The following is a 24,360-nucleotide window of genomic DNA, read 5'->3' as shown; positions in this document are numbered from 1 at the left end:
TATTAGAGTCATATAAAAGTAGACTTTTATATCTAGCATCTTTCACTTAGCACAATTTTAAGTTTTGCCCACGTGGTAGCATGAATCAATACTTAATGCACATGCCTAAATAAATATTCCCTGGCACAGATAGACCACATTTTGTTTATCTATTCGTCAGTTGTTGAACATTTCATTTACTTTTACTCTTTGGCTATTATTCATAATGCTTCTATGAATAATAATATAGACATATTTCAATATTTGAGGTACCAAGGGATGTTTCTGTTATGCCTGTGGCTCTGAATGGGATATGAACCCCATATACCAAGGGTGGTGAGTTCGAACCCAGCCCCAGCCAAACTGCAGCAAGAACAATAACAACAAATAAATATAAAGTTAAAAAGTAATAATAATTCTATGTCTTACGTACCAAGGGACTGCCAAAGTCTTTTCATTCGTGGATGCATCATTTTCTATTCCACACAGTAAGGTATAAGGGTTTCTCCAGTTTGGAATCATCCTCATTGCAGAGATTTGAAAGTTTGTTCTTTCCAAAGTCCATGTTGAAATTTGATCTCCATTGTTACAGTATTAAGAAGTGGGACTTTTCAGAGGTAACTAGGGTTTCCAAAAAGCAGAAGATTCATGACATTATAAGAAAATTTAGAGTTGCTTGAAGACTGAGGTGGGCAACTATGGTTGCCCACCAGCTCAGATAGACACTTCATCTTGTAAACAGATGATGGGCACCTAATAATATTTATAAACACAATGGAGTTTTTCCTTATTTAAGGTTTTCTCTTTTTAGTAGCTTACTTTATTGTAAGAATTCAATATATCTGCATGTAACATGCAAAATATATGTTAATAAACCATTTAGGTTGGTGGTAAGTTTTTGGTCAACAGCACGTTGTTAGTAGCTATGTTTTTTGGGAGTCAAAATTTCTTTGTGGATTTTCAATTGCCTGGAGAGTTGGTGCCCCTAACCTCTATGTTGCCCAAGGGTCAACTGTAGTTTAAAGACAAATAGACAGGTAGTGTCAGATCTCACAGTATGAAGACTCAGATTCCAAGACACTCCCCTCTGCAAACAAACTAGTCACAAATCCTAGTCTCCAGAGCTTCTGACTGACCAGCTTCAAGTTGGGGTGCCCATGACCCCCTCCATCTTTGGGTTTGGTTAAGTTGCTGGAGTAGCTCACAGAAATTAGGGAAGCATTAACTTATGTTTACTGATTTATTACAAAGGAAACAGATAGATATGTAAAATTAGATCTGAGGAAAGGGGTTTAGGGCTTCCAAACCCTCTCTGGGTATTCCACCCTGAGGATCCTGTCCATGTTCAGCTGTCCAGCAACTCCCCACACATAGTCCTCTTGAGTTTTTAGGGAGACTTTATTACTTCAGCATGATTGACAACCTTGTAGGAATGTGATTGAACAGAAAATGCTCTATCTAAATCCAGCAGGCCTGTCTGTTCAGATTTCCCCAGGCCTCTCTGTGTAGCATTCCTTCCTCCAGAGTATGGAATGAGGGTCTTTGTAGCCACAATCAGATTTGAGACCAGCCTTGAACAGGTGAAAGAAGGACAGGAGAAGGCCAGAGAGAGATATTCTATCTGCTAAGGCCTGAAACACCCAAAATTTACAGCAAGGACTATGGGGGTTGTGTGTATGAGCCAGGACCTGTGGATGAAAATGGGTGTGTAACACATCCATCACAGTTATACTCATTTCTTAATAGTTCAATGTAAACATTTCACATTGTATATTGAAGCAGTACCTCGAATCCCATAAATGCATCAATGTCAAAGTTATGATTTAATAAAAAATAATTAAAAAAAAGAAAATGTGTATGTATCAGAACACCACAATTTGCATATTGATTTCATGTTTTGCCCTCACTAATCTAGATTATTAGCTCTGATACTGTTTATGTATGTTTATTTCTTTTCTTTTTTTTTTTTTATTATTGGGATTCATTGAGGGTACAAAGAACCAGGTTACAATGATTGCATTTGTTAGAATTCTCTCTTATAATTGTGTCCCATCCCACAAAAGGTGTGTAACACACTGTGAACCTCCACTCCTTTCCTCCTTCTCTCTCTCTACTCTCCCTTCCCCAATTCCCCACCATGTACTAGGTCATTAGTTGTCCTCGTATCAGAATTGAGTACATGAGATTCTTCTTTCTCCATTCTTGTGATACTTTACTGAGAATAATGTATTCCATTTCCATCCAGGTTAAAACAAAGGATGTAAAGTCTCCATGTTTTTTAATTGCTGAATAGTATTCCATGGTATACATATACTCCAGTTTATTAATCCATTTATGGATTGGTGGGCATTTAGGCTGTTTCCACATTTTGGCAATTGTGAATTGAGCTGCGATAAGCAGTCTAATGCAAGTGTCCTTATGGTGAAAGGATTTATTTTTTCCTTCTGAGTAGATGTCCAGTAATGAGATTGCAGGATCCCATGGGAGGTCTATCTTGAGTTCCTTGAGGGGTCTCCATACTTCCTTCCAAAAAGGTTGTATTAATTTGCAGTCCCACCAGCAGTGCAAAAGTGTTCCTTTCTCTCCACATCCACGCCAGCATGTGCAGTTTTGAGATTTTGTGATGTGGGTCATTCTCCCTAGGGTTAGATGATATCTCAGGGTGGTTTTGATTTGCATTTCTCTAATAATTAGGAACCATGAGCTGTGGTTACCACCGGACTCCACCAGACGTGCTATTCACTGTGAGCCTCTGTGCTATGCTGAATGGAGGCCTCTGCCCTCACCTTCTCTAGCAAAAGTTTACTGTCTCTCAGTGCCATTTGTGGTCTGCAAGTGTTTGTGTGCATAGGTTTTGATAAATATGGACTATTTATGTATTTTATGGTTGTAAATAATAAAAAAATACCAGAATCTCAATATAGTTTGTGCATTCATGATACACTTAAATTGTTACTAAGTTTTGTTTTGTTATTTCTAGTCTACGTCTTTCATCTTTCAGTGTTTTCAAAGTATGACTTCAAAAAAATTTTCATTTATTAAAAAAAAAAAAATCCACATATGTGTGTACCTGCACAGTTCAACTTATGTTGTTCAAGAATTAACTTTATATATATTTTATACAATTTCTTAACAGTTCTATGGATCAGTGTCCTTACCTGCAGATACCACCTACATCATAGCCAGAATATAAGGATTGATATGCTAGTGTGTAAAAAGCTCAGAGACCAATGCCAGGCACCTTTATAAATCTGCTGGTATTTTCTAGTTGTATATATCAATGTACAGGTAATCTTATGAGTACTTTCCATAAAAAGTATGGTTTTTGAAAAATATCAGTCAATTTTGAAGTCATAATAAATGTTTTGAATTTAGATTTTTTCACAATCGTGTTTCCCTTTTTTTTTTTCTACAATTCAATTTTCTTTATTGCTTGTATGTAATATCCTGGGGGAGAAAAAGGACTATTGTGTTTCAGGCCAATTCATTCTCACACACAACCCTCCTACGACATAGCATATGTCTGTCCATTATGATAGAAATAGTGATTATTTTGTTACAAATGATTTCTTTTTTATTTTGCATACCTTAACAAATTCAATTCATTTAAGTATCTCTTCACTTATACACACCTCGTTTATATGTGTATTAATGTATAACTTCATCTGTATTTATTGAATGTATGTGATAACTGCAAGCACAAGAAATGCCAGCTGTTATTACTACCTTTCTGGGCTACCTGTTTTCTCTTTCTACCATTTACCATAATTGGTACAGATAATATTAGTTTTCTAAACAGAAATGAAGTGATCATAACATCGGAAGGCCTGTATTTAGGTTTACTCTGAAGGATTTTCCCATTGCCACTTACTACTGTTGATTCCAACAGCTCCCAACCTTGATCTTCAACCCCATGGAGCTGGGTTAGTTAGTAAGAATGCTGACTTTTGTAAACAATATACACACAGTCACCCCTTTTCAGGAGGTTGCCATTTCCATCTGCAGTTTGAAATAGATAATTTTCCTCCCAAAGGCGAGAAAGGGGTAGAAACATAGTATTCACACATATAATAAGAAAAGGTGCCAAGGATCTTAATTTAAACATCTCCCCTCATGCTTAAAGCAAACCTACATTTCACGTTCAAGATATTCAGCTGAGAATTAACCTAAGAAGAACTCCAGCTCGCGTATTGTACCACTTGGTTAAATTTAACAAATTCCATTTCCTTAGCAGTATTAGATTCTAAATCTGTTATTGTTTGTTCTTAGTCAAAGAATACACTGGTATATTAATAAAGCAGCAGAAATAAGGAGAAGCTGAAGGACATCAGAGTCTGGAAAAGTGCTAACACTTAAGAAGGTCGATTACTGAAAGACGGTTGCTAAGCAGTAATATTTTATGAAAACAGAATCCATGGAAAAGTTAACACTGTTCTTGTAAGGAAATGGAATTTATTAAATAAAATTAAAATAAAGAATATCTCAAAACATGGACAATTTATTTGTATATTATATACATTTGTTACCAATCAAAAAGATAGATTAATTTTAAATTGAATGCAAATATAAAATTTAGTTTTTTTAAAAAAATGGAAATAATGTTATCTCTAATGATTAATTTTTCATTACAATTCCAAAGCAATTTAATTTTTTTTTATTAAATCATATCTGTGTACATTAATGCTATCATGGGGTACAGAGTACTGTTGCTATATACAATTTGAAATATTTTCATCCAACTGGTTAACATAGCCTTTATGTCATTTTCTTAGTTATTGTGTTCAGAGATTATATTCTACATTTAGAGAGATTTACATGTACCCTTATAGGATAATCCATAGGCGTAATCCCACCATGTTTTAAGAAGCAGAAAATAATTTTATTCTACTATTGCTGGGCTGTATTCCTTTGTTTATTTGTTGTCAAAATAGTCACAGATTTTTTTTTAATTTGCTAATATTTGAATTAATATTCTTACTATAATATACAATTTGAGAGTTTATTCCAGATTTATTTCTAAGTATATATTTAGCCAAAGTAGCTTTCCTATATAGACGTCCTATGGTTTAATTAATCATTTTACCATTAATAATTTTGAAGAAAATAAAACGTGGATGATAGCTGCCTTAGATGACAAGAGTGTATATTAAACTTAGTAACTGAATGTGGAGTAAAAATGGGCAGTTAATCTACACAATCTTTTAAATGCAATTAAACACACCTCAATAAAGTATACTTAGTCAATTAGTTTTAATTAGGATACTAGAAATTAGAATAATGTAGCGACTATGTCACTGCTTTATGTATTTGAACAAAACGAAATGTAGTGTGATTCTCAGACAGACTCCAACCAAATTGAATTCCTTTGCCCTTTGCTACCCTAATTCATCCAGGCCTTCACTGTGGTGTCTACAGAGAAACTGTCTCTTCAAATACATCAAATAATTTTTGCCCCTGGGGCTCTTAACTGGCCTATATATGAATGTAACTCAGAAAAACTTAGTGAAGCAGCTTCAGAAAAGTACGTAGATAAATACTGCTAAGTCTTAATTGACTCCTAAGGGAGGGTCTGAAGTTCATTGCACATTGAAATATATTTGTTTTATTCAAAAAAATGCCTGGATAAAAGATATATATATATATATATGTATATACACACATCTATAGTACATCACTATTCTATAATATATTTTATATATACATATATAATAAATTTCTGTTTTTATTAACTACTCTAAAATTAAATTTCTTTTTAGAAGAAAATGAACTTCATTAGCCTACTATTTTCATCATTGGGCAGTTGTAGAAGTGATATTTTATCCCAAGAATTTTAAAGGAAATATGTATGACGATAGAACACACAGTTAATAACAATATTTTGCGTTTAGTTTTCCCAGGGAACATAAATGTGTGCATTTTTAGATCATGCATTTATTCTGAAATGACGTATTCCTCAGGAAGGTGAAATACACCCCATTCCATACTATATCTTTAACAAACTCAAGCAGGATACAGTGACAATAATAGAAAATAACTGAGTAAAAAAAAAGTATCAACTATCAGGAAATATCAGGGAGATGACAGTGTTTCAGTTATTAAACTGTTTGTGATTTAATTTCCAAAAAGATCACATTTTCTTCCTACATGCTATGTTTGGCCTAATCAGTTACAAGGATAATCCTGCAAAAAGTTCTTTTCTAACACTGATTACAGTGTTTCAGTTATTAAACTGTTTGTGTTTTAAGTTCCAAAAAGATCATGTTTTCTTGTACTTTTTTTATTGTCCCCGCTCTTCGCTCTTTATTGTCCAAGAAGATGCTCATATTCTTGACCTCGATAGTTGTAAAATAGATATCTAAATTAGGAAAAAAAAAATAGTTCCCTTTCTTTGTTTTTAACTATTACTTTTACCATCCTCCTTAATATAATAACAAACCCTAAATTCCTCGCTTTTATGAAGTTGTTGTGGGTGGGGGGTTCATATTAGATATGAAGAAAAATGTGAGAGTAATGATACTGCTTTAGTGCTGATAAATTTTAAGCACAAAACAGAGAAGAAAATTAAAGATGTCAGATGTCAGCTTTCGGTTGCTTCTATCCAGGTGGAAGATGCTGGTAAGGTCAGAGACATTTTGGAACCATCAGATACAAGTGGGAGGGAAGGAGGGTATCAGGTTTGTAAATGTGGTCCCACAGGGTCTTTGAGAAGAGGCTGTGGCACTTTAACATATAGCTTCATAAGAAAGTTATTTTTGTCATTAAAATGTATATTTGATATCCATCAGCCTCGGATGGAATTATAGCAGCGTAATTGCCTGTATCCGGTCGTGAGTTTGTAGCTCCCCTGGTTTGAGTTTAGTGTAGAGGAGAGACAAATGTTCTCTTAGTAGATAACTGCAATAGGACCTGCAAATACGGACAGTCCCTGTGTCCACTGGAAAAGATCAAGTCAGAATGCAGAGCACTGCATGGAAAAGGATTGCAAGATGTGAGGAGATGTGTGACAGTCACAGAGTCACAGGGAGCAGATGTTCTACAGCCCAGAGACCAGCAAGGAGAAACTCACAACTGCCAGACATATTCCCAAATGGTTGGTTACTCTCTGACTATCTCTGAGACCAACAGGATTGAGCACTTCGAGTCTGTGTTCTGAGTCACCACAGGTTATGTGAGTCACATTCATCTTTCATACATGTATATGCCATCTTGTCCAAGGCCCTAAGTATAGAGAGTGAGTGGTGAAGCCAAGAAAACACTTTTTAAGATTACAAGTTGTGATTTGTACTAAACTTACTGCCTTTCTTCTCTTGTTAATCTGATAATGGGCACTGTAAGGGAGATTAGATCAATTATGAAAATTTACATGTTCTTTCCATAAGTGAATATCATTCGAGTAAGCTGTTAATCACTAATTAACCAACTAATCAATTCATTATTGATTGACTGGTATAATATAACAATTTTACTAATATAATAATGCAAAGTTATCCGTGGTGTCTTCGAGATTAAAATGGTAGATATTTAGAAATTTTATTAGCAAACAAACCCCAAAATTTTATTAGCAAATTCTTATTCTTATCAAAAGTGGCATATACTTACCAATGGATCACATGAAAACAAAACTGAGCCATGCTATTAGGGCTGATTATAAGGAACATAAAAGCACATTTGAATTTTATAATAAAATGGTTTGATTTGAGGAACAGAGAAAGAGAACCAGTTTGAGCCATTTGGGTCAAAAGTCTCATGGCAAAGCTTGGAAATGTTCAGGGCAATAAATGTTGTCAAGGTTCAGATGCTTTAACTAATTTACCTCTACTTAGTAAAATTAATGAAGATTCTTTCTACTTACATTTATAATTTAAACACAAAAAGTGTTACAGTCCGAATTACTGGAGATAAACAGATTTAACCCCCACATTTACTTTGATATCCAGGTGATCTAATAATAACTCTCTTTTAAGCATAGTAATCCGTGCTTAACAAAGTTCAACATTATAGCTAATGCATGTGTTTTAACCTATTATATCGCAGTTTCATAGCTATATCTAATACATAAAAATTACATTCAAATGGTTTTTCATTTAAGATGAGTAAAAATTGATTTCTAGAAAAGACATACTTGATAAGCTAAGTTTTCTCTTTTTGATATCCTGTTTAAAATCATAAGAGATACATTGGATTTTGTATTTCCAGCAGTCTTTGTGAAAAGTATATGCAGTTATAGTTTAAGTTGCTAATCTCCTGTATTCGATTTCTACCTATGATGAAAGATAGCTAAGAGGTTTAATTTTAGCATTACTAAAACACAAAACGCAGAATATCAAGATTCTTGCTTTTTGTCGGATTATCCTTGTAACTGATTAGGCCAGATGTAGCAAGTAGGAAGGGATGTATAGAGGATGTTATTATCCAGTTCACTAAGCACACACGTACTCAGGTTCAAATCTTGGAGAAAATTACATACATACCCTTGATGAGTAGCAAATAGCTCATTATCAGTGATATATCTTTTGAATTAATTGTCATTTAAAATTTAACTGACATAATTTTATAATATATTTTTGTCTTGGGGTCAAAAAAAGTTAAAGTTAACACAAATGTTTATTCACTCTAACTCCCAGGTCAACAACTGTAATAACAGTTCACAAAAACAATTTTATATTTACAAAGTCAAAGCAGAATAAGAAGATAGAGCACAGGAGAAGGTTTAATATCAATACAGGCTCAGGCCTGTAGTTCAGTGGTTCGGGTGCTGGCCACATACACCAGGGGTGGGTGGGTTTTAACCCAGCCCAAGCCTGCTAAACAACAATGACAACTACAGAAAAAAAATAGCCAGGTGTTGTGGTAGGCACCTGTAGTCCCAGCTACTTGTGAGGCTGAGGCAAGAGAATCACTTAAGCCCAAGAGTTTGAGGTTGCTGTGAGCTGTGACACCATAGCACTCTACTCAAGGCAACATAATGAGACACTGTCACAAAAAAAAAATTAAAAAAGGTAAATGAAATAAATAAATAAATAAATAAATGTCAATACATATGTTTATCCAGCTGACAGGCGACAAAAGATTGAAAATGAAGATCGTCAAAGGTAAAATATGTGTAGAGAGGGATTGTGTAGGAAGAAAGCTCAGCCATCCAGTACCCTGGAAAGGCTCAAAACTTAACAGCTCTGGGCAAAGTTTAGGTTAAAGATTTTCTATGATCACTAAATAGCTAAAACATCCAACAGATTTTCAAAATATTTTATCCTGATTATCCTTCTGGTCTTGGCCTGGGGTATGGTTTAAACAATCTGCCATAGTCAAAATTGAAATTTCTCCTTTTTTATTCTTTTATGGGTGGTTTAAGGTATTTTGAAAGGCCAGTTCTTTCCCTGTTGAAATAATTAACGCGTGGCAATTTGTACCAGTAGTAATTTTCACTGAATAAGTCCCGAGTGCCATGTAAAATAAATCAACTCCTACATTGCTTATTTCAGAAATACAAAAAAGTTAATTGGTAGGAATGTTTCTATTTCAACCTATTTTCAAACTATAGAAAACTTAAAGTGAAAACAACTGATTTTTTTTAATAAAAAACTAGATAATTTTCTAGAAATGAGCTTTCTCATGCTGTAATCTTCAATACTTGAAAGTTGCAGAAATGATAATGCCTTAAATGAATGTAACCGCATGCTGTGTGCACAAAGTAGTGAAAACATTCTGCCACCCGATCTATTTTTAAAGTACTAGTATGACATTCATAACTATGAAATAAGTAAATTGAATCTAATAGAAATAAAATGTCAACAACATTTTTATTGTGACAATTACTCTTTTTTTGTGACAATTATTCTTGATCTATTTTTAGTTGAGTATTTGTGTTTTGTTATAGTGTATCATGTAATATTAAATGACTTGATAAATATTAAGAAAATATTTCAGTAAGCATATCTCACAGAAAATTGTATTTTCTTTACACATTAACCATTTTATAAGATTTAGGATAATTTTCACTCTCTTCATAAAAAATTATTTTAAAATCCATTTTTGTCTGATATATAGTGGCAAACAAACTGGTAAGATGTTTTTAAGTTTAAATATCTCTGGACAGTTATATATGCAATTCCACAGCAGTCATTTCATTCTTAAATATAACTCAATATGTATTTATTCACAATATATTTAGAAGTTAACATCTATAGTATGCTTTTATTAGAGTCATCAGTATATTCTTCATCTAGGACATCTGTGCATTATCTTTCATTCAGTTACATCAAGGTCAAATCACAAGGTAAACATATTCAGAAAGTTTGTGTTATTTTTTCCCAGTGATCTCCCTCACCCTATGTTCTTCTAACAGCTTTGTTTCTATCTGTTCAAAGAGAGATCAATCCCAGAATTATGTGTTTAATGCCCAAATTTCAAGAACATGAGAGATGCAATTTACATACCACTCTTCTACATTTTTGAGAAAATTCTATTTGAACAGAATGCTGGTAGTTACCAGAAGAGATTTATAGTTGTATATGGATCGGTGTTATACTAATTACTTTAACTATAATTTAAATCAATCTAAGTCCATTTTACAGGTTGAAGTTGATTCAAGAAAACCAAGTTCACACCCCCAACCTCTCTCTCCTTATATTTTATAAAGGAAATTGCTTATTGAAATAGTGGGATTAACATGTTCCTATTAATAAATGAACAGTAGGATTCCTACAACCTGTTACTTCTGATTATTACCTGATTATATTATTGGAAAATATTAATTCATGGCAGTATTGAAAAAAACTGTTTTGTATAAAACATCTGTGAAGAAGACAATCTCAGTTTCTAGTAAATGTAGTCAGACACTTTTGGTTAAAAGAACAAATTCTGCAAGTTTCATTTTTCTTCCTTCTAGTAAAACTATGGAGAGTGCAAAAACCCAAGAGTTAATGTCAGTATAAAAATAAATTAGTAACTGTTACAGAGATCTTGAGTCTCTGTAATCCCATACCAATTAGAAGCATGAGCCTAGTTTTAAAAGTCCTAGGAATTTGAATGAATAATGAAGAGTCTTTACTGACAGATCTCACACTCCCTTGCTAATGTTGAAGCCTCTAACTGATTTCACATCTTTCTAAACAAATTCAACTCTCTTTTGTCTCAATGCAGGTTGATTCTTTTTCTTGATCCATTTCTATTTCTCCCTTGTAGTTTGGAAAACGTTAATTCTCTTTCCTATCTTACTGTATGCAGATGGACTATATTTTTCTAGGAATTTTTTTAGCATACCTTCTAAAATCTACAAATTAAAAGTTGGAAAATATTCTGACACTTAAAATTCCTAAAAACACCATATTAAACATTAAAGTAATACTACTCTCAAACTCACGCCCATGAAACTGCCTAAATATGATGATATAATTCCTACAATATTATACTTTTTCCTTGTCATTAATTTAATGCTCTATGGAAATATTTTCACTGGACAAATAAACTCAAGACAAGGGAAAAATAAGCTCTCATTAAAAATATCTTCATGTATATAGGCATACATAAATAAATTGATGATTGTGACAACTGGATTCCAGGGAGAGAAAAAGCAGCATTACCACAATGGTGATATAAGCTGGGTGCAGTAGCTCACTCTTATAAACCTAGGACTCTGAGGGGCTGAGGCAGGTGGATTGCCTGCGCCCAGGCCTGAGCTCACAGGTTCAACACCCTGAGCTAGAGCAAGGCTTCATCTCTAAAAGTAGCCTGACATTGTTATGGGCACCAGTAGTCCCAGAGACTCGGTAGACTGAAGCAAGGAGATTGCTTGAACCCAAGAGTCTGTGGTTGCTGTGAGCTGTAATGTCACAGCACTCTACCAGGGACAACAAAGTGAGACTCTGTCTCAGAAAACAGAAAACAACAAACAAACAAAAAAAATGGTAATATAAAACAGTTTTTTCAAGGGACTACTTACAGAAGTATAAGAGGGACTAAGTGGGCCAGGAAGGGGTGTGAAACACTCATGAATATTAATAACAGAAAGGCATTTGTCCATGAATGGCTGAAGAATTAAAGAAACATGAGTGTAAGAGGTTACCACAGTCTGGAAGTACCTGCAGGTCAGTGACATCTGGTTACAGATGGAGGAACACTGTTACTAAAAGTGCAGGAGCATGAGAAGGGCATTAATACCTTGTAGAATACTACCCTGTACGCTCTCCTTCTCATCCACCATTCTCCCCAGTGCCTCCCATTGGCTCAATCCAATTAGATCCTGCACAGCCATGTCCAGGTGACTCATCAATAGAATTTAATCTACTAGAGCTTTGGACATTGATATAAATGACCAAGGATAGAGTGAAGATCTGGGTAAATAGAGATTATTTAACATTATATTGATCTTGAAAAGTCACATGGTACAAACCGGTTTCTTTTGAAAGAGATTAAGTAAGTTCAGACCTCCTATCAATGACTTTTGTACTATCATGTATTTTGAGCAATAGAAAATGAATGATCATTTCACAAATATTTCTTAGCATGTCCTTCCAGGATGGAAACTTGTTAAACAACTTCATTTTTATGAGAGATGTTTTATATTAAAATATTCTGACAGAATCAGGATCCTCCAAGTTCTTCACAACCACGAGTAGCAAATTGAATTAGACAAGGTGAAATGCAACGGATATAATTTCTGTTGGTGAGATTGGAAAACTTACTAGTTCAAAGCACAGTATGATGCTTAGCAGGAGGAAAGGTAAAACGTTCTTAGGACGTTCTGCCTGTGGTCAGTCTGCAACTCAGGAATCCACAGAAGCCGTGGCTGTTTGATATGGAAATCAAATCTAGAGTTAGAAGTGATGCCTTAGGATACAGTGCTCCTCTCTATTTTGGGTTCATAATGATATACCGAGCATCCACTCGGTAATCAGAGTACAGGGCAGTATTTTACAATTTATTAATTCCCTTCTCATCCACCAATTTAGCCATTGGTAGTGTTACATGATGACTTCTTCCAAATGTTAGTTCTGTGAGTCTTAAACAGCATAATCAAATAAACTTTGACATATAAATCACCTCATTCCAGAAGCACCTAGTGAACAAGTACCATAAATCAGTCACTTAACTAAATTTATATATATGAATATATGTATATATACACACACATGTATATTTACAAATACATATTTGCATGCACATAAATATCTATAACCAATGCCATTGGGGAAAACAACAAATTTAATGACTAAAACTTGCTAACAATCTACTTTGAATAGGAAATACCTTTAGCACTTTTTGCATATTGCATAATTGTTGAGTTAATCTACTAAGTAGGTATTCTAGTATCCCCATTTTCCAGATGAGATGAGGAAACTGGCACAGACAGGAAGGTTCCTTGATCAAGGTAGCAGAGCTTATGGTGTAGACTGAATGTGAATGCAGCAATCTAGTTTCAGAACCTATGTTTGAATCTGTAATACTCTTTCTCCATCAGAGGTATTTATATGTAGAAATAGCTTAATAAAATTCAGATTTGTGTGTATATGTGCATGTGTTGAACAAGACATTCCTTTGGGAAGATTAGAATTCTAATGTGCTTTTGAAACATGAGGTAGATTGCCATGGTTCATCCTGGCTTTTCTATAATTCTTTTCCTTACTCTATCAATGAGACTCAGTGCTATTATTTTTTTCTGATTGAAAGTCAGGTTGTGGACCACAAACTAAAAATCAACACTCTCAAATGTATGTCTTCAGTACAGAGCTAGTTACCTGCTGAGTTCCTATGTAAGAGATGCAGAACTTCACATTTTGATATCTCATAGATTCTGCATGTTTGATATGTCTAAAACTACAATAGTGCTAAAACTCCTTTCAAAATCAGTGAGTCCTACAAGTGATCATTCCTTTTTCTTTGTGGTTAGAGAGTCAAAGTAAGTGTGATTTTTCTTTGCTTGACAAAAAGTTTCTAACTTGGTAGCAGGTCTGTTAATCTTCTTAGGGCGTGTCTCCATCATCAGTCACGCATGTGCCAAACAAACAGAGTACCTCATATTTTTGTTTATTAGGACATGCAAGCAAGATAACAGTTATAAAGTAGATACTGGCATGTCTGGGAAAGACAATCTGTATCCCTTCTTACTTCAAAAAATAGATGGTAGGCTCGGTGCGTATGGCTCAGTGGTTAGGGTGCCAGCCACATACACCGGGGCTCGTGGGTTCGAATCTGGCTTGGGCCTGCTAAACAACAGCAACAAAATAGCCAGGCATTGTGGCGGGTGTCTGTAGCCCCAGCTACGTGGGAGGCTGAGGCAAGAGAATTGCTTAAGCCTAAGAGTTTGAGGTTGCTGTGAGCTGTGATGCCATAGCACTCTGCCCAGAGAAAAACAGTGAGACTGTCTCAATAAATAAATAAATAAATAAATAAAATAATAAGATGGTAATACATATAGATTAAGTCATGGAGTAAAGGAGTCCTATGACCTGTGATCATGTATACATACACAGGTACATAAATGGGTGATTGTAGCAATTGCTTTCTATGTTCATTCGTATGTAGGAAGCCCATCTGTCAAACCAAGAGCCAGGAAGTGCATTAATGTTCCTCAGTTAAGAGATAAGCAGCAATCTGCTGAAGCAAAGGTGTTACAAGGCTTCCTACCGTGACTTCACTTGAGGACTGATAGACTGTGGATCCTCACTTTCCTGCCTTTGCTGTCATTGCTCTGGCACTTTGTAATGTTCTCCTTGTTCCCAAGCCCCATGTGCCATCTGCAGATGGTCGCCATAGGTTCCCTTAAACATATTTAATGAGAAACTTATTAAATTTCACCTTTCCAAAGTTTAGATTTCATTGCTCTTCTTGTGTACAAAGTACCAATTACCCTCATAGAATCCTAAAATGACTACAATTCTTCCTTGCTTATAATTGCAGCTTATTTTAGTTAATCATAAGCAAAATTTCTTGACAAAGGATTTAGTTGCCCTAAACATGGAAACATCGCTATAAATCTAGCTCAGTAAAAATTAAATAAAAACCCAGAAAGACTAGCCACCAGTTGCCCAAAGTAGCCATGTCAGAACATGGCTGCCCTGTGCCGCGACTCTCACAGCCCTGTCCACCGCGACCCCTCTGTCGGGATGGGTGCACTCATCTGCTGTATTATATTTCTCATAGACACTTGGAACTAGGTCATTAGACGCTCCACTCCGTTGATTCGCATATCAAAAGCCTCTAAATGTCATGGTGCTTTTGCTTCATTTGCTCATGATTCAGTCCTAGGTGGTGGGGAGGGGGACAGACTGCTGAGCTTAGCTGACCTGCTGCCAAAGGGAAGGGATTATCTAGACTCCATCAGCTTCCAGGGCAGATGGGTCAGCTGGCTTCGACCTATCTTCAATCTTCCCGCAGATGAACAGGGTAGCCAGAAAAGGGAAAAGATATCCAGTGAACTTAATAAACAAAAACGTGAAAAATACATGGGGTAAAAAATAGAAGTTAAAAAACAGAATTAGCAATGGCTCAAATATTGAGATCGAGGCAGAGTCATCATTTAGGGCTCTTTATGATTCTCTTTTCATGATTTTCCATGTGATGGTTATTCAAGTTTATTCTTTTTAATGGCATGTGGTGAGTGCATTTAAAAAAATTTAGACAAAATTTATACCTTTCTAGAAAGTCAGTAAATATGTATTTGATTTATTAGATGGCCTTCTCAAGACCGAGTGGAGGGAAGCCCGGATCTGTGGCTGTGCAATCTAATCAGGCCTTTGTGCAGCCAGCAGAATACAGACAACCAAGGACAATGTAGAACTGAACTAAAAGTCTTCCTCGGGGTAATGAGATAGTTTCTGTAGGTTTGTTCTTAAGTTGAGTTTGTATGTAAGTTGAAACAAGTATATTTACCCTTACCTGTAATAGCCTTCATTCGTAAGTACAAGTCGAGTATGAGCCGTAGCTCAGGGACTGCCTGTGAGGCTGACTGACAATATACAGAGAATCCTCGCTGCATGCCTGGTACAATCCAAAGGTCACATGAGTTATTTCTATGACCCCCTCAAGGACTCTACAAAGCATGCTGTCGCAGCTTAAACAGTAAAATGCATATGAACTAGCACAAGCTCACACCATTAGAAGTTGGTGGATAGAAGAACCAATCCTAATCTTTCAAATTCTATTATGACTTTACCCTGTTATATGTATATGTGTAACTGATGGCAAAATTATCTAAACGATTTATTTCCCAGTAGTTAGTGAGCAGTCTCATGAGACATAGGAACAAGAATGATATCACTAGTACTGTATTCATATTTGTCATTTTGGGGAGATTCAAATAAAAGTGAAAATAAAACTGAATAAAAGGGAATATACTCTTTAAGTAGATTGAATAACAACTTTTAAGAAATATAATATTTTTCTTTGGAACATTTTATATCTGAACAGAAAAAAAATTAATACATTTTTAGTATACAGAGAAGGAATTTAAATATTATAAGTGTTTTAATAATATGCATATATCTAATTGAATAAAAAGTTTATCAACTTCACCTTTCTCTGATTTTGTTCTACATAATAAACTTCTATAAGAGAAACAGAAGTAAAGTTGTACGTTGTGCCCAGTATGAAATAACTGGGTGCATATTAGGGTTTTAGAGTTTTCTTTTTTAATTACCATACACGGAAAGATAGTAATTAGGGGAGAATTATATTGCCTCAACTTTTTTATAATGGCATCATTGAAAATATTTTGAGTGATAAGATGCAAGACAAACTTGTTTCTCACAAATATGCATACCAAAATATTAGTGTACACATGACATTAGAATAACAGAATTATCACTCAACATAAATGTAACAGTTTATAAAATTTGACTCAAATCTGCCAGGAGCTCAAAATATCCAAGTTAAAACATTCATCTAGAAAAGGAATAAGAGTAATGGCTTATTAATACACAGAAATCAATGACTAGTTGTTGAGTTTTTAACTGCAATAAATATTTTTTCAGTGCTCATTTTCTATGTTGCACTAAGTTAGATGCTGGCGATAAGATGATAAAGTTGAGATGAAGACAGTCCCTAACTTTAAAGACCTTCCTTTTTCACACAGAAGAAATGAAGCAACCTAGTGAACAAAGACATAAATGAGTTAGTTTCATAGTGTGAGAAATGCCAGGATGTAAATAAAACTGAGTAGAAGGAAGGAAATGGATTAAGAGAATAATGATAAGTAGCCAGTTGTGAGGAGGTTGAGAATCAGTGCACTCCATGGTAGGGAAAGGCAGTCATAGTAACTTAGAAGTTTGAACTCTCTTGTCATAGTGAGTAAGGACAGAGCACCAGGGTGGATGGAAATCTTGAATAACAGTAAGTGGTCAAAGTCAAGTTTGTTGAAGATAGAGGGAACCTTAAGCCATGCACCTGTCTAGGTAGCCTGTGGTGAGATAATTTAACTCACTCTAATTCCAAAGACTAATTCCAAAGACCAATTTTTTGTGAATTTGGTATAGGAAATTCAGCATTTTAGTAAGTCACTTTGGCTGTATAACTTGGTACTGGAGATAGCAAAGAAAGAAGCATGAAGGTAGAAGATTCTAGCCCTGGTTTGTGTATCAGACTGTGGCTTAAGCAGTAGAGCGAGTGAGATGAGATAAGACTGTGAGAAAGGAGATTCCTGGTAACTTTTATATGAGAAGAAAAAATTAAAGCATCTATGACTTTAATTTTGAACTCAGCTAAAGAGCTGATACTATCGTTTTGTATGAACAATATGTGAGAAAAGATTTTAGGGTAGAATCAAGATTTTGACTGTAAAGTTTTACATCTCTGAGATGTCAAAGTTGACCTATTAATTTGGGCATATAACCTAGAGAACAGGATGTGATAGGGGAAACTTATATTTAGCATATTTTTTTTTTAATTCAGAAGTCCTTACTATAAATACCATTTGTGTTGCCATATATTTCTGAATATCTATAAATTATATCTTTTTATTTCAATTTAAGGGTCACTATTATAAGTGTATTTTTAAAGCTATGCAAACAGATGTGATAGAGATGACATTACAAATTTATAAGAAGCAATTAATTGAAAGTCTATATTATATCCCCAAATGGGACAGGGTACTGTTTGGTACAAGGTGATTAGAATTCAATGAAGAGTAAACAGATGTGTAATGAGTTAAAAATGTGTATTGAAAATGGGCAGAATTACAATAAAGTTCTCTCTTTTCTCTGCAAATCCCAAGCCTTCCTTCTATTTAATTTAATAAAAATGGGAGGTTCTAACTATAGTCACCTTATAAAGGTTATATCCTTGTATATATAAATTCTTTGACACTCACATATATATCATACATATATATATACACACACACAAACTCAGAAGGTTCCAAAAAATGTATACACATTTTTAAAAAGAAAAAAACTATATAAAAATTGTAATACCCAAGTCACATTTGCCTACTGCAATTACATGAGATACAAGATATAATATATGAGATAACAAAATTTACCAGTATATATTATAATTTAATATAATTTTTCCATTCTTAAAATGTCCAATAATTTTTTGGCACCCTCTATATACTTTTGCTGGCAACCTTTACATATATATATGTGTGTGTGTGTGTGTGTGTGTGTGTGTATATAAAGATTAAAGCCCATTTAGACCTAGACTCACCCTAATCATTGCTATACCTGCTCAGAGGAAAGGTTTTTGTCAGTTATCACATATCACATACAGGTGTGCTATAATCCCTGCCGTAAGTGCTGATGTGAATTGAGGATTCCCTAATCCAACCTCAAAAATGCACACAGACCCTCCCTGACATGGGGGTAGTACTAAAAACGAATGTAGAGTTTGTCTAATGAAAGAATTTCATTACACAATTGAAGTAACTGAAGTCCGGAAAATAATTAAATTGCCAACAACAACAAACGTGCTAGGGAACATTCTTGCTCTCAGTTTAGTGAAGTGTGCGAGACAACCTTATTCTCTTGGGCAAGTTAAATGCTAACTCTTAAAAAGTTGGAAACTTGTAGCATCGGATTTAATCAAACAAAAATACAATTTACTAAAGACTTGACAAATATTTACAAAGTAATTTATTTTTTAAATGTAAAGAAAAGAGGCAAACTTTGGAGCCAGGCTGGGATTGAATATTGACTCAGGTACTAGTTTTGTGTGTCGTTGGGTGTATGTACAACTTAATATTTCTGAGCTTCCGCATTTGTGTAAAGAGGAGACCAAATCCCTATGACAGTTTTGGTGTCAGAAGAGATAATGCCGATGTTTAGCAAGCACATAATAAGAATGACTTCTTTGATGGACAATGATTAGAGTCAATACACATGTTTCCTATGCTTTCCTTCTGAGTCCTTCTGCTTAATCATCATATGAATCATTTGTAGGGACATCATCATCTCTTACATTTGACAGTTGCAGAAACTGAAGGTAGAAATGTAGACTAACTTGCCCAAAGTCACCTGGCTACTAAGAAATTGAACAGGTGTACAAATCCAGGCGTATAAATCTCTAAGGCCTGCTCCTAATCACTCCGTGATACTAATTGGAAGAGGTGAGTGCATTTAGATGGGTCTGTTTAAGCAACCAGGCAGCGCTGTTCAGGGTAAAATATTGCTTGTGATCTTTACCACCTACCATCTACTGGAAAAATAACACTTATATAAAAATGTCCAGTTAAATGAATGGTGATAAGAGTTTATATTCATTTTGTTAAATACAAGGCAAATTAAGAGTGAAAGGGGCAATTTGTAGTCATACTAAATGGGAGAATTCTATAACCTTCATATTGGTTTTAATTTATCAGATTTAAAGAAAACAACTGTTTCACATTAATGGAGAAATAGGCAGTTAGCTTTTGATGTTACTTATACAGAACGCAATTGGACGTCTGGTTATTAGCCAGGATTTAGAGGAGAAGAGCTCAGTGTTGAGATCTTAAAAGTAATGGGGGAACTAGGTTCCACCATAGCACAGACCAGGAGTGCTGATTTGAATAATCAGTGTGGGGGGCAGCGAGGTACAGAACAGAAATATGCGTGAAGAATAAATGTAGCTGAGACTGATCAGGTGGGAGTCAAAGGGCATGAAATCCTAACGGAGGTGCGCTCTGCTGGGTGAATCTTTAATGTTCTAACAGCTCCATGTCGCACACTTCCCCGGCATTGTGACTGTCTGCAGGGTGGCAGACCCTGTCTCCAAGGTACACACAAGCTGCCGGGAGGATCACGCAGCTCATGTAGTTCTTGTAGCTCAGAGAGAGAAATGGACTTCTGTAAACCTTTGTTGGTCCATTTGTAATGGTGAAACTGGAATTGCAAGATTTTTACTAAGCGTTTTATTAATGTATATTTATAATGATAAAAATATTTCCCTCATACCCTAGTTGTCAGAGTTATTGTCTGCTATAGACTTGATGTTTGCATACCTCTAAAATTCATATGTTGAAGTCTAGTGATGGTATTAGGAGGTAGGGGCTTGATGCATGATTATGTCATGAGGCTGGAGCTCTCGTGAATGGGATTAGCGTCTATATAAAAGAAAGAGGAGATCAGGGTTCTCCCTTTCCACCATGTGAGGGCATAGAGACAGGTGCTGTCTGTGAACCAGTAAGTGGGCCCACACCAGACACTGAACCTGCTTGCACTAGATTTTGGACTTTCCAGCCTCTACAACTGTGAAAAATAAATGTTGGTAGTTTATAAACCATGCATTTCATGGCATTTTGTTATAACAGCCCAACAGAATATGGTGCTGTTATATTATTCTTAAAGAGAAATTACAAATTTCAAACATTTTCAACAGCATGTTGACACAGAATACAGAATTAACATGATATATCAATACGTATTTGTTGGATTTCAATTGATATAGTCAATGAACATCATGCAATGCCCAAGTCTCTGAACAAAAACAGTGTCCTCTAGAATGATGTATTCCATGGAGCATCACCTCTGTGGAACACATTGGCTAGATCAACATCTGGAACAATCCTTTAACAAGCCAGATCTAAGTGTACCCCCTTTATTAAAAACTCTTCATCTCACAGTTATGGCCAATGGGGTGTCTATCTTAAAGCCTCTCTTAAGCTCCTACCTTAAACTACATCTCCATGAAATATAAAATTCAGTTTAAGGAAATGGGAAAAGCAAAAATGTCTGTCCTATCCACACACTGCACTAGAAAATGCATGTCTTTTAATTCAGAAGTGTTTATGCAGTCTAAAATTCCTCACACAATAGATAATGCATTTTATTAAATCTTTTATTTGTCAATATGCTTATTCTTTTTAATTGTTTAAGTAATAGTTTTCCATTTATACATGATAAATCCTAATTATATAAAATTAAGAATTAGTCCATTTTAAGCCACAGGTAATTATAAAAAGAAAACAAACATTTTAAAGGTCAAGGAATCAGCCATCTGCTTAACAACCTGGCCATCTGTGAAAGATAATTCAAGGCCAGTTGAAAACTCTGAGGGCCCTAACTGTCCCCCAGAAATACGTCTTATATGTGATTCTGTATCTGAACTCAGGGTATAAGGCACAGACTGTATGAGCATTAAAATCATCCATTTTAATTTTTAGAGCAATTTAGATTTGCCTTGTTAATTACAGGTGATGTCCAGTTTTTCATAATTAAATTACTATGAAGAAGCATCATAATTTTGAAAAAAATAATATTAATATGCACATTCATTATGATTAAAAGCAATACTCTACTAAGTTTGATATTTTTGTTGAAGCTTCACCTTTATAGAAGTATACATATCTCTAACGTGTAGTTCTATCTTTTAATTTGTATTTAAAACATATATTAGCATAAGATATTTTTAAATGCATACATAGGTAAATTGAGTTAGACCAATAAGATAATAAAATGTACATATCCTATTCATTTTCTCTGAAGTACAATATTTCAGACAAAATAAATGTTTAACCTCCTAAATGCAATATAAATATATGTGTGTGTGTGAGAAAATACCAATTTTTAGTGGATAAACTTGAAATTATGATGTTGAAACATCTTTATGATTTCCTAATCAAAAGTAATGTACAGTCTTCCATTGTATATCTCTGTTCTTATATATCTTAATAAACCTTTAATTTAAATAATAAAATTTTCTTTAGGTGTCTCAAATTTATTCTCAGTATTTGTAACTTTTCTTTATGTCCTGAAAATGTCTTTTTTCTTCCATTACTTGCTAATTTGTATAGAATATTTGTGGTAAATTTGAGTGTGAATTATTCTCATAAAAATAACCTTACTGAATTACCTTATTGTTGCTGCTAGTTCCTAGGTCAATCAGAGATTTTCAAAAATAAAATCACATGATCTGAAAGTGTTCTTCAGTGATAAATATTAAGCACCACATCTGCACAAGATACAGGTCTTACCACTGAGCATGCAGAAGTCAGCAGGAGTTGAGGGTCTTCCCAGGGAGTTTGCACTTGTACAGAATAACTTAAGAAAGCAATGAATGCTTTTATCATAACATATGGAAAATTATCACTTTTAAAATATTGAGATTTATAATCCAATAATAAATTTCAAGATTTTCTTTTCTGGTCTTTTTTCCAGTAAGCATAGTGTCATGTTTCGTGTCAACATTTGCTTCAAAACCAACTTTGGGTCTTCTTTAGGAAATCTTTCACAAACTGGGTGTTGTGTCAGGTGCCTGTAGTCCAGCTACTCAGGAGGCTGAAGCAATAGACTCACCCAATCTCAAGAGTTTGAGGTTGCTGTGAGCTATGATGCCATAGCACTCTACCTAGGACAACTGAGTGAGCTCTGTCTCAAAAAAGAAAAAAAGAAAAGAAATCTTTTGATATTCCCAGGTGTAAAACTTTCAGTTATCATTTTCTAATTTGTGTTTTCAAGGTGGTTTGCTCATTGTTTAACTTTTTAAATCTAAGACTACGTCTCATAAGATGTTGACCTTTGAAGATAGAGTTCATTGCTGAGTACATATTTTCATGTCATTTTTTTCTAGTTCCATTTCTTTCAACTTTCTATTTTTTCCTAACTGACCTGCAAGCAATCTTTGTTATCTAGTCAAAATTGCCTGTTTATGGACTCTCTATTCTATTACATTGATTAATTCTGACTCAATGGCATAATATCGGCATTAATATTGCTTCGTCCTAAGTCCTGGCGTTATGAATGACAAGTTACCCTTGTAAGCCTCTTTGAAAAATGAGCTCCACATATGATTTTGTTGTGGAACCTATACATGCTCTATTGACTCTATTAAAATATGGGAACAATCTTTAGGTTCAAGTTATCAAGATTTCCGTCCATAGTATGGTATATATCTGTCTTTAGTTATGTGTATTATAACTAAGTAAAGGTTTCAATTATTTTTCTTATAAAAAATCTGTTTTAAGTTTTCTTAACAAGTAAAATGAGAAAAAATGTAGCTCTGAAGCTATAATTTTATCTTACCTATATATTGGTTATTCTGAGTTTGTGGAAATTGTTGAATGGTTTATATGGCAGGTGGGCATTCATAAATAGTTGGCTTAAATGTACTCTTTTATTTTCACTAGATTTTTCTTTGAAAGTCATAAACAAAATCATCCTTTCTCTGAAAACTAGTACAGGTACCACAGAAGTTACAGAAAGTGTTGTTTATTTGTTTATTAATTTATCTTTATATTCATTTCATCATTCATTTATGAAGTAGTAATTTACTAAGAAAGTGCAATGTATTTAACATCATCATACACACATGTAATAAGTAATAGTAATAAGACATACATATTGACATACTGAAATTTTATTTATTTTTCTTGCTCTTAAAATATATTCTGCTTATATCTATTAATAAGTTTTTAAAAAATTAATATGGGTATAAACCCATTTAAATGATTAAAGGTGAAGTTTCTAGTAATGTATATGTCATCTCTGTTCTAAAAAGGAGATAATGTGTGGGGTTTAGATTCATAAATATACACACGTGTGTTCATATGTGTGTGTGTGTATACACATGTAAGATACATGTGTGTGAAACAAGGAACAAAGTAAAATCTTTGTAAGAAAAAAATATATTGATTGGTCTAATGTAACCACGTCAGATTGTATAATAATAAAAAAAAATTAGCACACTGTACCCCGCATGTGCATGAATGTATTCATGATCTATGTGTCTTTGACTTAATAAAAACAAAAGACCAAAAAAAAAAAAGGAAAGGAAAAATATATTAAGAAAATAAAAATTGACTTCCACCTGACTGTAAAATATGGAGGTATTTAGGAGAAAGTTACTTTAAGAAAGAAAAAAATCAGGTGGTGCATTAGGGAATACATAGGCATGTATTTACTTAATTTTGCATTATTATGAAAACTTTATGAGCTTGATGAACAAATACATAGGCATATTGTAAATGACAAA

The sequence above is a fragment of the Otolemur garnettii genome, unplaced genomic scaffold, assembly GCF_000181295.1.
Source record: "Otolemur garnettii isolate 467f Iridium unplaced genomic scaffold, OtoGar3 scaffold00033, whole genome shotgun sequence".
Lineage (NCBI taxonomy): Eukaryota > Metazoa > Chordata > Mammalia > Primates > Galagidae > Otolemur > Otolemur garnettii.
This window is presented reverse-complemented; position numbering follows the sequence as displayed.